Source organism: Neoarius graeffei, chromosome 19 (assembly GCF_027579695.1).
Source record: "Neoarius graeffei isolate fNeoGra1 chromosome 19, fNeoGra1.pri, whole genome shotgun sequence".
Taxonomy (NCBI): Eukaryota; Metazoa; Chordata; class Actinopteri; order Siluriformes; family Ariidae; genus Neoarius; species Neoarius graeffei.
This window is the reverse complement of record NC_083587.1, coordinates 1,922,942-1,938,176: the sequence shown is the minus strand read 5'-3', so window position 1 is coordinate 1,938,176 and position 15,235 is coordinate 1,922,942. Positions and strand designations below refer to the sequence as shown.

The window sequence follows — 15,235 nt, the reverse complement described above, 5'->3', positions numbered from 1 at the left end:
TCTCAGTGTCTGTTTTTTTTAATCAATAGTTTTTCAGTAATAACTTAATATTTAACATATCACTCAATTTTAATCACAAAAAGAGAAAATCGCAACAATTTCTCGCAACTTCACTTCCTCCCGCAATGTAATCGCAACAAAAACCTAAAAAACCCTGCAACTTTCATCGCAACCATTAAATACCATACAGGAGCCACAATGAATAATTAGACAACAACAATTAATCAGTGGAGGATATATATTCAAAGTTAATAATTTAAAAATGAAAATGTATTGTATAATTTAAATTTTCTGGTTTTCAATTTTTCATAAATAAATGATTGATGGAGTCCAATTTTTTTTTTCTGCAGTGAATAGATTGTGTAAAAGTAATTCTGGTGAAATTAGCTTATTACAAATAGGGATGGCAAAAACTAAAAAAAATCTTGACCGACCACCGAGCCTCATTAGCCGGTTAACCTATGAGTTTAAACAGGGATGCAAACGGCGCGCCTTTTTCACGGCTCGTGCAGATCCGATTTTTTTTGGGGGGAGGGCATTGGAGTGTCTGAATAATTTCATCAGAGTAAATTCTGTATTAAAATTACTACATAAGCAAATGCCGTTACAGTCCGTGAAAAAAGTCGGCATCTGCGCCTTTAGTTTGTGTGGAGAGATATGATCTGCAATAACATGCATTGTTGGCTACAGACCGAAACATGCTTTCAGAATGCACTGGCCAAGGCAGGACTAAACTCGATGTGCCTTCTAATAATAATTAAAAAAAAAAAAAAAAACAGGATAGTAATTTGTAAGCTAAAAAGCCTGTGTCTACACTTTTTTTCTTTCGCCGAGTGGCAGCGGGAGGGCGGGACATGACTGAATGGGTGTTTCTGATTTGTCAGCTGTCGTCCTTACACCGCATGGCATGCCCCAAGCGTTTACAAACACAGAATTCCAGGTTCTCCGCTCCAAAATCAGCAGCTTCAAAACGATTGATTTTTCACCGACAACCAAAAAAAAAATTAACCGGTTGACGTTGATTCGGTCAACCACCGGTCAAACGGTCATCGGTTAACATCCCTAATTACAAATAGTTTTTGTGTTTTTTTTTTTTTTTCCCCTCAAAGTTTTCTTCGGACAAGTCAACTTCACATTCGCACAAGTAAATTTCCTTTCAACTTGCCCGACAGGACAAGTGGTTTCAAAAGTTGATGTAGATCCCTGCCTTATACCCCTTTTACACCAAAACAGTTCCGGGGCTGGTGCTGGTTCACAACTCGTTCAACTTGTGAGCCAGCTGAGAACCAGTTTGCTTTTCCATAGCTCGGGGTGCTAAGGGGAGCCACATCAGTTACGTCGCTGTATACGTCAGTTACGTCGCTGCGTTTGCATAAACCTTGGCGCGAATATCAAAGCAACAACAACACGAAGAAGCAGCAGCAACAATAATAATGGATGACTTCGTGTTTGTACAGCTGCTGCTTCTCGTTGCTTAAAAATGGCGACCTTTCGCGGTCTTGCTATTGTTGTTGGTCTTAACACCCCCCGCTGACGTAAGCGGTTCTTTCCTCTGGCCCAGCAAAGAGTTGGTGCTACCCTGGAACCGGTTTTTCTGGCCCCAGAGCCAGTTCTTTGTCAGTGGAAACAGAAAACCTGGTTCCAAACTAAGCACTGGCCCCGAACCAGCCCTGGAATTGCTTTGGTGGAAAAGGGGCATTAGAGAAATTGAACTACTTTCGTTAATCTCCACATCACATCAAAATCCTCAACTTGTATACTAGCTTCCTTACCTACATGTCTATTCAAACAGACAATACCTGAAGTCGTCAATTTGTATAGCGCTTTTAACAATAAACATTGTCGCAAAGCAGCTTTACAGAATTTGAACGACTTAAAACATGAGCTAATTTTATCCCTAATCTATCCCCAATGAGCAAGCCTGTGGCGACGGTGGCAAGGAAAAACTCCTTCAGACGACATGAGGAAGAAACCTCGAGAGGAACCAGACTCAAAAGGGAACCCATCCCCATCCGGGCAACAACAGACAGCATGACTATAACATTAACAGTACTAACATAAAGTCAGCTTCATTGATGATGTAACTCTTCATTGATGGAAACTTGAGTGCAAAACTGTTCATGACAACTGCAGTCCTAAAGTTAGCAAGTCAACTGTAGTCCTCAGCCATAAAAGCATTACTGTAAGAGTCCAAAGCATCCTCCAAGTGTGACTTTCAACTGTCCTCATGGGGCCGTCCTCCACAGGAGCGATGCAATGAGACTCCAACCAGACACGGCACCAGGATGGATCAAGCAGGTCCGAGGAGCAGAAGAGGTCAGCATCTCGATCCCAGGACCGACATGTAACTCAGAGGGACAGATTTTGGGGGGAGGGAGAGAAAAAACAGGTTGTTAGGTATGCCCAATGTCACCTGAATAAGTGTAGGTGTAACCAGGTTCTTTCGACCAACCAGTAAGAATGAAGAGTCAAATACTCAATTTACAAATTTATTTAACTCAAGCTCAGGGGAGAGAAAAAGGAGCAGTCAGAGGTAGCCACCCACTACTGGGACTATAAAATACAATAAACACACCAATTGCATCAGAGAATAGATAGCATCACACCAAGAGTACAAAACAGCTATAAAAAGTAAAATGCATAAGTGCTTCAAACATCCTACTAACCACACTGCAACCACTGCAAGTCAATCACGGCACTTGATAACTAATGTTGGCTACAAACACATCAAAATGTCACACAAAGGCCCAGTAGTAGGTGAACACACAGTGGCTACAACCTGCAGTCCCCAGGTAACCTGTAAAATGTATTAACATTAAAAAACATTTATCTTCTCTTTATTCTAATATTACTAAAAAAAGGCAAAGGCCACACACAATCTACTATAGACCCTTTTCAGTCACGTGACCTTCGTAAACGCGACCACCATTTTGGACATGTAGCGGACTTCGGGTCGAATTGGTTTGAATGCGAGGAAGGCGACAAACGGAGAACATACAAGAAAAAGGAGCGAGATGCAGAAAACACCTTCGCTATCCAGCGACGTAGGGCATTTACAGGGCGAGCAGAGGGAGAAATAACAGTAACGACACATTAGCAACGCCGTACAGAAATAACGGTTTATGGCACAGACCCTTTCGGTTCTCGCTCATCTAGCTGCTACAATGACTGCTTAGACTGCAACAATAATACCTAACACACATTTAAGTATCCGTCGTAAAGACGTGAAACTCATCGAGTGACGAGTGTGTTCATTGATAAGCTAACACAATCTAAAAGTAGACATACCATCACACTGCCCTGGCGCTGTGTACAGTTTCCCTTCTATGGCTTGTGCACTCGCTATTTGCCATTACTTTCTCCAACCCAGTGTTACAGATTACAGGGAACGGCCTGGATTTAAGAGACAAATACATGTTCCTCTTGTTTTGAACACTTATTTGGAGGCAGTGCTTAATTTGTAAAGTGGGAGGTCCCGGAGCGCAGAGGATGAGCGGCTCCGGTGCGGAAAAAAAGGGGGCGGGGCGCTGCGCTGCGCTTCTGGGCATGTTTTGTAATAACACTGCAAATTAAGTTCATCTGCAGATATTTTGTGGATGTCGTTTCATGAGGGAAATCACCAACAAGACATATCAAAATCAGACATTAACACTAAATAAACTTCCATTTTTTTATTTAATTATTTGGTTTTTTTTTTTTTTTTGTTACATAGTCAAAAGAGGTGTCGGATCACCGGATCCAGTGTAAATAGCTGCCGGAGCCAACGCCCGAGGTTCCGGAGCGCGCCCCGGCTTGCTCCCCCTCAAATTAAGCGCTGTTTGTAGGACACTGCCTCTGATCTGTCCTACAGTCTACCAACAGCAAAGGAACACAACGCTAGCTAATGTCGTTAGCTAATAGCTACTACAGAAGAACAAAGAGGTTACAATGGGTTATTTTAGCCTATTTGGTTACACACTCGCCGCCACAGAATGTTAACAGCAATGTAATGCCTTTTCTGGCTAATTTTATTTGTCTTACCTCCAACAAAGTGGTCACCGCACAAGCGCTGGTATGCCGAGGGCTGCCAATCTGTTAATTTTTTTTAATGGCCGCTATCCATCTTCTCCGTCGGGATCTGATAAAATAACCCTTGCCTTGTTTGTTGATGGTTACTACATCCAGGTGCACAACAATATAGTGGCATGATGGATGTCTTGCTGAAAATAAACACTTTTTTTGCTGCCGTTCCTCAATGTTGGCTGTGGTAAACTACTGGTAGTACACGTCCAAAATGGCGGCTGCGTTTGTCGTGACGTCACGTGAAAAGGGTCCATAAAATAGCTGCTATAATTAACCAGACCACTGGCTGAGCCACTTGAGGAAGGCAGAAGGCGTGCAGAGCCACAACCCAGGTCGGCCGCCCTGGCTGGGACAAACAAAATAACCAAAATGGACAACACCAATGACATTAGTGAACTAAACAATATTCCAATACGACTAAAGCCAAATTAAATTGGCAAAACATAACACATAAGAGTAGCACAAAATCAAGGAAACAAACTGCATGCCATCCACCATACCCACTGCTGACACAGAGAGACCAAAAGAACACTCTCTAGAGCCTCAATAGGCCCAGCTTTTATAGGCTCCTCTTCCTGTTCCCTTGAACCCAGTATTTTACAGCAGCAAATCACACAGCTCCCCCCAGTGTCCCGGCCCACTACTACAGCCCCAATTCCCCATATGTCCATCCAGTTACATAGGCAACAGGTGTCAATGTCTAAAAATAACAAGTATTAAGTCTGTGTGGTAGGGTCGCAGAGATGAGAGACTGACATCAGGCAAAATACACAGCAATGGCATGTTAATATGGTTAAATATCATGACCTGCTCTGGCTGGATGCTTGATTGGGTGATGGGAGCACACTCCTCAGCAATGAGACAGTTGGAATTATAGATCAGAGTGAGTGCAGGCAGATGCAGATGGGACCCTTAGGGCTGGCCAAGACAATTCAGTTACATTTCACCGGGTCTGGGACATGCGACAGAATGTCTGACGGCTGATTCCCTGCAGGCTACGAGAGCCAGTTGAGGTCTGCAGCCTCTCCACCAAAAGATTTGGGCCATTTTCAAAAAATTGTACCAATTACGGTAAAGAAATGAAAAAAAAAGTCACTCTTTCTTTCTTTCTATAAATGTACAAAAAGATTGCCGATTGATTTAAAATCAAGTCCTACTAATCAGCAAAGCTAGATTCCTATTTTTATAAAAAAAATTAATTTTTCTGAAATTGTGGCTTTCTTTACCGTTACCATACCAAAAAAGATTTTATTATATTTCATCTGGTACACAATGACTTAAAATATTTTAAATTCAATTCCATTTGCCTATTTGGCCTGGAAATCTAGAGAAAAACAGACATTTATGCATGATTTTTTTCTTTACCGTTACCAAAGTTTCTTTACCGTTACTAGGAATGGTAATGGTAAAGAAAGTATATGGTAACGGTAAAGAGGTGTCTCATTCTCTTACAACATAGCATGACAGTTATGCTTTCAAATAATTGCTCATATTTCATCACTCAAACTTAATCAACAACTACAAATAGTTTCTATTTGATCACTGTCTATAAGATGATATGTGCATCATGGTAAAGAAAGTATATTTGCGTGACATGAGTAATTAATGAAATGTTTTGCTCACCTTTCAGCCTCCACTGCCTCAAAAAAATTCAAAATGGAGTCCCAACATCCTGGCACTTCAGGATGTTGAACAGCTCCCTCTTTAGCAATCACTAGGAACTAATTATTTTCAAAAATGTTTTTGGTAACGGTAAAGAAACTAAAGTAACACAACATATTTTTTGAATTTATAAAAAAAAACAAACCAGATAATGTACTCAATACTTTTGTTTAAACACCTAATTAGTTATTTTTGTGAAAAATAAAATTTACTCCTGAGTAAGTTCAAGAATGTAAGATATATTTATGAATAGTTTTTGCATTGGTAACGGTAAAGAAAAATTATAACATCACTCTTATTTTTCTTATTAAATAAGATTAAAACTTCAGTATGAAAATTTAGAGAGGTTTTTATTGTCTATGCAGTTATGTGAATCATTTTTCAATTAAACCCCTCTGTTCTGATGAGAAACTGAAAAATAAGTGAAGATGACGTCTTTACTAATAGGTACATTTTTTTTTTTTTTGAAAATGGCCCATTTCCTGTTGACACCATGTAACTCAGAGGGACAGATGTGGGGGGAGGGGGGAGAGAGAGAAGGAGAGAAAACACAGGTTGTTAGGTATGCCCAATGTCACCTGAATAAGTAGGAACAGTATACATATTGCACTGAGTACAAGCACTGAAGTAATTGAACTGCTTCTAAAAATAATACATTCTTCTGGTTCATGGTTGGCTATGTACCCAAATCCTGTAAACTTGCAGTTATCAAATTCCTGATTAAAAAAACCTGGCACTGATCCCTGTCAGCTGGCCAATATCAAACCTCCCCTTTATCTCCAACAGCCTAGAAAAAGCTGTGGCACAGCAGTTATGCTCATATTTACACAGGAATAACGTCCATGAAATGTATCAGTCAGGATTTAGACCTCATCATAGCACTGAGACAGCTCTGGTTAAAGTAGTAAATCAGGGTTTCTCAAACTTCTTTGCTCTGGGGCCCAGTAATGTTAGGCCTTGGTGCCTACGCCTCTGTGCACCCCCCTGAAATCCCCCCACACACACATCGTGTGCGCCTCCATAGATGGATGGATAGATGCATGCATGCATACATAGTTAATTATTATTTTTTTTCATTTTATTATTCATTTTATTTTTTTGTTAATAGTACTTGTTACAAGTAGCAGGCTTATACCAGCATAACAATATTATTGCTAAATAAGACCTAACAGGAGTGCATTGGCAGAATTGTAGAAAACTGCCAAATGACCAGTAACTGTCCAAAGATGTGCCATAATATAATTTAATATAATATCATATATCATAATATATCATAATATAATAATTTATTATTATTATTATTATTATTAGGCTTATTATTATTATTATTATTATTATTAGGCCTATTATTATTATTTATTATTATTATTATTATTATTATTATTATTATTGCTTAGGCCTAAACTATTATTAAACAAGGGAAACTAACAGAAGTGCTTTGGCTTTGAGATTATTGCCAAATTACAAATTATATGTAGGCCCAATAATTTGACTTTATTATTAATAACCTATTATTACCTTTACTTTTGTGTTTGAGATTTTTTTTTTTTTTAAACTACATCTTTGAACTTGAAGCACTGCCAAACAGTGCCTCAATAACATACACACTAGGGCTGTGCGATGTCCCCTTAATTGGCATCGACGATGTTTACAGTGCAAACATCGTGATGGACGATCATATCGTGGGCGGGGGGGATTTTAATACCACATTATTAAATATATTATCATTATTATTAAAAGTATTAGATACTCATCTGAGGCTTTGGCACGTAAAGAAAAAAAAGCGCTAGGTGATGTGGAATATTTGGCCTTGATAACGGATATGTGGTCCAGCTGCAACATGATGCCCTATATGTCAGCTACCGTACATTATGTGGACTGAGAGTGGGCAATGCAGTCCAAATGCCTGCAGACGAGTTTCATGCCAGAGACACATTCAGCGGACAATTTAGAAGACGCATTGCGCGAGACACTTGCCGAATGGAAAATAGAGGAGAAAAAGATTGCCTGTATAACAACGGGGCGAATATTGTCACAGCCATCAGGCAATTGAAATGGCCGTGGTTAAGTTGTTTTGGGCACAATTTGAACCTGGCCGTAACCAACTCGCTTGCGCAACAGAGGGCCTACAGACCGAGCGTTTGGAGTTTGCCGAGCAGTCAACACTGCGTTTGCGCACAGCTGGCTTCGTAGAAATGAGCTGCGCAAAGCGCAGGTGGAAATGAACCTCCCCGAGCACTCACTGATCACGGTAAGATATTAATCTGCTCTAACAATGAAAGACTAGTATTCAAACTATGAGAAGAAACTACACTTAAGCTATTACTCATTGTTTATTTACACCATATCAATTGAAGATGCGTTTTGGCCTTTAGTGCGCACTTGAACTCGCTAATTTTTCCAATTTATTAGTGTTTGAATTATTGCGCCAGCTTTTAAAATCATGATTTAATAATTTTTTTTTTTTTTTTTTTTTTTTTTTTTTTTTTTTACTGTCTCTACATTTATCAGAATCACCTTCATTCTTCCATTTGGTTTGACATTATGGCTTAGGGTGGACCATTTTGTGTCTGAAAGTAGGCCTATTTACCAGATTAAAGTTATTTGACTTCTGCCGAAGTCTGCGCTTCACTGCCGTTTGATAAGGTGCAATATTTCCCGACTGAAGTCGTTAATAGTGGCTATTTGTTTGAACAACATGACAAATTTTACATTAAAAGTATAGTGTAGGCTAAAAAATGAAGTCAAAATTTATTGTTAGTAGCATACTGTATTTGTGTAACCACATGTTATGTTCACTAGCACGTCCCTGCACCATAGCCTACGTGAACAAGCGGTAATATTACTTTTATAATGATTTATATAATTATGTATTTATATGAGTGATTCCACGCTTATGGGTAATATGGCGATATGCAGACATGGGTATATACAACGTGTTAACAATTAAATTTTACTCACAGTAGTGATTAATGATTTGTTGCTAGTTATTATTTGTAACTTTGAGAGATAATTAAGATAAAATTAATGCTCAATCCATATTAAATCAAAAGTTATTAAATCATTTTGAAAAAATCGTCAGATTCGCAAGAGCTGTTGGGGACATTCTCAGATGCATTATTTCACATGGCTCTCACATGGCTCTAATGTCTACTATCATTGAGTTTTGCATTTATAAATTCAATAAGGGGACGTACCTTTGAATTTTATATATTGTTATAATATATTTAAGTGTATATATATCGATTTAGAAACATTTGAAAATACGTTGAACAGACGTTTCCGTCCCGTCAAAAAAATACACGAAATGGGTAGATAATTAATTTTACCATACAAAGTTTGGATAATGGATATTTTTTAAAAATGGTAGAAAACACTATTAGTTTTCTTATATAATGAACAGAGAATGTCTGCGTTATTTTTTTTATCAATTGTAATCGCTTTCAGTGCGAGTGTTCGTAAATCCGTCAAACATTACGTTCTGTTCAATTATCTTTTTTCTTTCGATTACGTTCATTATGTCTTATATTAAATATAGTTAGTTTTTTGTTTCTTTTTTATCAGACATCTAGTTTTTGGGTTTGTTTACCTGACATGTTTCGACGTACGACTGTCGTCTTCCTCAGAGTGTCACCGGATGTTATTGGTGACGCATCTTTTATCAGCTGATGATTCCGAAGGCGTGGCCTTCCTGTCTGGATTGACAGGTCGGTCACGCCTTCTACTGTCAGTTCGTCCCCTGCAAGATGGCACTCCAGGTATGGGAGAGCATGTATGCTCCCTCATCTCGGTTGATGGTCCTCGGGCTTCGCTTACGGATCTCTATAGCCTCCCTGATCCAGCGCTGATGTTTATTATCTTCTGTGCGGATGACTCTGGCATTCCCCCAGTCCATAATATGATTTTCCCTTTTGCAATGATCTGTTATGGCTGACTTATAATTTTCCTGTTGTGCCTTTTCTTTTATTGTTCGGGTTTGTCTTATAGCTGTCTCCTTTTCGCACTCTTTCTTATGTTCATTTTTTCTTGTGTTGAAACTCCTTCCTGTCTCCCCAATCTAAGTTTTATTGCATAATTGACATGGAATCTCATATATGGTGTTGCATCTGTTGTCCGGATGTATTCTGTCTTTGGGATGAACCAGGATCTGACGGAAGACAGAAGATAATAAACATCAGCGCTGGATCAGGGAGGCCATAGAGATCCGTAAGCGAAGCCCGAGGACCATCAACCGAGATGAGGGAGCATACATGCTCTCCCATACCTGGAGTGCCATCTTGCAGGGGACGAACTGACAGTAGAAGGCGTGACCGACCTGTCAATCCAGACAGGAAGGCCACGCCTTCGGAATCATCAGCTGATAAAAGATGCGTCACCAATAACATCCGGTGACACTCTGAGGAAGACGACAGTCGTACGTCGAAACATGTCAGGTAAACAAACCCAAAAACTAGATGTCTGATAAAGAAACAAAAAACTAACTATATTTAATATAAGACATAATGAACGTAATCGAAAGATTAAGAATAAGTTACGGAGACGAAAGCATCAAGGAGTTTCGCCGCATAGAGAGATTGACACGAAAACGGGCACGCTACAGGAATCACCTGAGATTCAATCTGCGCTGCCGGGATGAGGAAGTCGTACCGGCCAGCCTGAACATCAAGAACCCAATTCCAACCAGAAACGCGGAAAAGATGATCAGGAAAGTGCGGATGAGACTGGTAAAAGAACGGATACGGTGCACAACGGACAAACTAAATAATATCAACAGCGAACTACATAGGGAGATGGAAACTTTCAAACGCCGGTTTCCCGAAAACAAGGAAATGGAATTAGCAATACACGGACACTTGGCAGACATACATGAACAGGAATTCACCATGACAAAAACCCGACAAATACGAAAACTGGACAAACTCATCGCACAGAAAAAGAAGGCAGAACCGGAGCACGCACACATCAACGACAAATGGATTCATAATATATCAAGGTACAAACTCTCACAAGCAGAACGCAGTATATTAGCAAAAGGACTCAACTACGCTGTCACACCAAACAATATACCTCACGATGAATTCATTCTGGCAACTGAATTAGCATGTGAGAAAATACAGGATCAGGGACAAAAAGCAGCACTAAGAAACGCAATAGCTGGTATATTGAAAACGGCCAAACCACCACCCAGTAACATCACCAAACAGGAAGCCAAAGCTATGAGAACATTAGCTAAAAATAAAGATATCACAATCCTCCCAGCAGATAAAGGCAGGACAACAGTTATTATGGACACTGATGAATATGAACGAAAAATGATTGAATTACTCAGTGACAACGCATTTGAAATATTAAAAAAAGACCCAACAGAAGACAAGAAAAAGAAACTTAAAGCACTACTCAAACCACTACTCGATGAAAATAAAATAGATAAGCAGGCATACAATCATTTAGTACCCACAGCCAACGTCATCCCCAGGATTTACGGCACACCAAAAATACACAAACCAGGAACACCATTACGCCCCATAGTAGATAGCATTGGTTCAGTCACATACAACTTATCAAAAGCACTCACCGAAATAATTAAACCATTACTAGGACTCACAGACCATCACTGCAAAAACTCAAAACAACTGGCAGAAGAACTAAAAAACATCAAAATGCAGCAAGACAAAGTTTTCATATCACACGACGTCATATCTCTTTTCACCAGAACACCCACGGAAGCCGCCATACAGATAGTACAAGAAAAATTAAAAACAGACAGGACGCTCAAGAAACGCACAAACCTCACTGTGCAAGACATCACTCAGCTCCTTCATTTCATCGCCACATCCACATACTTTCAGTTCAGGAATACAATTTACAGACAAAAGGAAGGTTTTGCCATGGGAGACCCACTATCAGCCATCATGTGCGGCTTTTTCATGGAAGATCTGGAACAGAAAGCACTCACTACAATACCAGCAGAATACAGGCCAACACTCTGGAAACGTTACGTGGATGACATATTAGAAAAAGTTAAGAGGGGACACACTCAACAACTCACCGACCATCTCAACACCATAGATAATACCGGTAATATAAAATTCACACATGAAGAAGAAACGGAGCAGGCAATAGCATTTTTGGATTTAAAAATACATCACACAGAAGATGGGGACATCAAAATAAAAGTACACAGAAAACCCACACACACCGACCAATATTTAAACTGGACTTCCGAACACCCCATAATGCACAAAATATCAGTAGTCAGAACATTACACGAACGCACAGCAATAATTACAGATCCACAGGACAAAGAACAGGAGGAACAACATATACAACACGCACTGAAGGCATGTCAATATCCACAATGGGCAATATCCAAAGGGGTGGAACAGGTTAAGAACAATAAAACACAGAAGAAAGAGAAAAAACAAACTAATAAACAAGAACACAGGGGAGTAGTTACATTACCATACATTAGGGGAATAACTGAATGCATTCAAAGAGCAATGAGGAAACACAACATTAACACACCTGTCAAACCATTAGGGGTGGCACGGTTCACAAAAGTCGCGGTTCGGTACGTATTGCGGTTTGAGGTCTGCGGTTCGGTACGTATTGCGTTTTTTTTTTTTTAATCTTAAGTACTCTGTATTTGGGCATATAGCCTACTATTTACCTTAAGTAAACATAGTTTAGGATACAGCATTTAAGAGAGGTTAAAATTATAGTTACAATGAAATAATCATGCACAAACTGAGTTTGAGTTGACATAAGCACATTTTATGAACAATCTCCGATGAAAAGCCAGGTAGTATTTTGAAACAGCAAGAGGGAAGACATGGATGATTTCAACAGCTTTTTTATTTACTACAGTATTTATAGAAAGTGTCAGGAGTGTTTGCTGCCATGTTGTGGCATCTAGAGGAACCAGGTGTCTTTTGTCACATACAGAGTTTTCATAATTGGAAGAAATAAAAATGAGTTCTTAAAGCTTACTTTTGAACAGATGTGTGTGTTAAAACTTAAACTTTTATGTGGCGACCAACCAACCACCTATATACAAAAACCGAATCAAAAACTCTTCTAATCCCTGAGAGTGAGGATGTATTTTTTCACTTGAAATTAAAGTGCAGTGTTTTGAAACGTATGGCTGGATTTCTTATCTAATCTTAAAGTGCCACTGTATTCTTAGAATGATTTATAACAAAATACACACACAGCCAATATAAAATATTGCAATAAAACCAATCACTGCACTGTTTAAAACAAACCTCCCCTCCCCTCGCCGGAAAAAAAAAAAAAAATCTAGTTCGCCCATTATCCTGTGTCATTCTGAGATGCGCAGATAGACAGTAAAGGGAATTCCGAATTCCCTTTACTGTCTATCTGCGCATCTCAGAATGACACAGGATAATGGGCGAACTAGATTTTTTTTTTTTTTTTTCCGGCGCCACGGTACGCCGGAAATCCGGCGCGGCACCGGAACGCTATCACCCCTGTTTGCGCGAAAGAGAACCACGTGGATTCATACGGGCATTCGGCTTTTTTTTTTGGCGAACGTCTTAAATAGGGATACCGCGGTTTATACGCGTATTGCACCGCAACAGGCGTATCGTACGGTTCGTTTTTTTTTCCCATAACCGTGCCAAGCCTACAAACCATACACAACACTCCGTCAGATCCTGGTTCATCCCAAAGACAGAATACATCCGGACAACAGATGCAACACCATATATGAGATTCCATGTCAATTATGCAATAAAACTTAGATTGGGGAGACAGGAAGGAGTTTCAACACAAGAAAAAATGAACATAAGAAAGAGTGCGAAAAGGAGACAGCTATAAGACAAACCCGAACAATAAAAGAAAAGGCACAACAGGAAAATTATAAGTCAGCCATAACAGATCATTGCAAAAGGGAAAATCATATTATGGACTGGGGGAATGCCAGAGTCATCCGCACAGAAGATAATAAACATCAGCGCTGGATCAGGGAGGCTATAGAGATCCGTAAGCGAAGCCCGAGGACCATCAACCGAGATGAGGGAGCATACATGCTCTCCCATACCTGGAGTGCCATCTTGCAGGGGACGAACTGACAGTAGAAGGCGTGACCGACCTGTCAATCCAGACAGGAAGGCCACGCCTTCGGAATCATCAGCTGATAAAAGATGCGTCACCAATAACATCCGGTGACACTCTGAGGAAGACGACAGTCGTATGTCGAAACATGTCAGGTAAACAAACCCAAAAACTAGATGTCTGATAAAAAAGAAACAAAAAACTAACTGTTCAATTACCGATTTTAAAAAAAAAAATTGCCTGGCTATTTAAGATATTGCTGTTTAGAGTGTATATATTTTTGTGCGGTCTTTTATTTGACGTCATCAAATCATGTGTACACAAGCAAGATGGCCGAAGCTAACAAGAGGTATGTTTCCCCGTCAACGATATGTTTACCATCACGCTCCGTTACATTAACCAAGTCTGGACGTAACGTGTCTATCAATTCAAAGTATGGTCAACTCCTCGGCACCTGCTTAGTTTCAGTCTATTTCTAATCACTTATTTTAAGTAACATGTAGGTTAAGTACGATAAGATATAGAGCAGATGAACATGATCTGCACCCATCTCATCACACAGAGCTGTAAATAGATGGGAATTTGGCGGATTGGCCTTAATGAAGTTCACTATTTTGACCACTTGATTTAAAACTTCATGAAGCTCTGTGGACAGGCGTTTAGAGGCAAGTACCTCCTTGATGAACACAGTGCGTTGCCTGCACTGATGGTGAAATGGCTTTTACCCGAGCAACAACTCTGTTGTGCCGACCTGTTATAGCTGCTGCCCCATCGGTGCAGACACCGACGCAACGCCCCCATATCAACCCATGCCCAGAGATGTACCCATCAAGCATACGGAATATTTCTTCAGTGGTTGTGGTCCCTGGAAGCACCTTACAAAACAAAAAATCCTCATGAAACCGGCCCTCATGAGCATATCTGATGTAGACCAGAAGCATAGACAAGTTCGAGAGATCTGTGGTCTCATCCAATTGAATGGCAAACCAGTCAGATGACTTCGCCCTTTCTAAAATTTGCATTTCGAAGTCTGCCGCCATATCGTCAATTCGACGACCGATTGTGTCATTTGACAGAGGAATCTCTTTTACTCTGGCTGCAGCAGCCGGACCCAACACCTCACTACAAGCAGTAACAATTCAATTCTCTGTATGTCCTGCACATATGGCATTATTGATGATAAAGTTGACTTGAACTTAACAATCGAAGGCATAATTAGCTTCTCCTCAGTTGTGAAGGGTGCCTGACATTTGGAAATGTGGTGTGAAATCATGTATGATGCCTTTTGTTAGCTTTTCATTCTCGGTCAAATTACTTTTCAACACTTTAGTTTGGGTGGCCAATTCATCACGTTTTCTTCTGAAAAAATCCTCTGATTTATCCTTGAGATCCAAATGTTTAGTTTCCAAATGCCGGTGTAATTTGGATGGCTTCA

The 15,235-nt window shown here is 39.9% G+C and overlaps 1 protein-coding gene and 1 pseudogene across 1 annotated transcript in view; both read left to right on the top strand.

Annotated features, from left to right (window-relative positions):
• The window catches only part of LOC132867727 (histone H2AX-like), a 323,797-nt pseudogene that overhangs the window by 127,631 nt on the left and 180,931 nt on the right, over positions 1-15,235 (top strand).
• LOC132867669 (zinc finger protein 271-like) overlaps positions 1-15,235 on the top strand; it is a 146,099-nt gene that overhangs the window by 9,625 nt on the left and 121,239 nt on the right. The gene's annotated exons all lie outside the window — the stretch shown is intronic.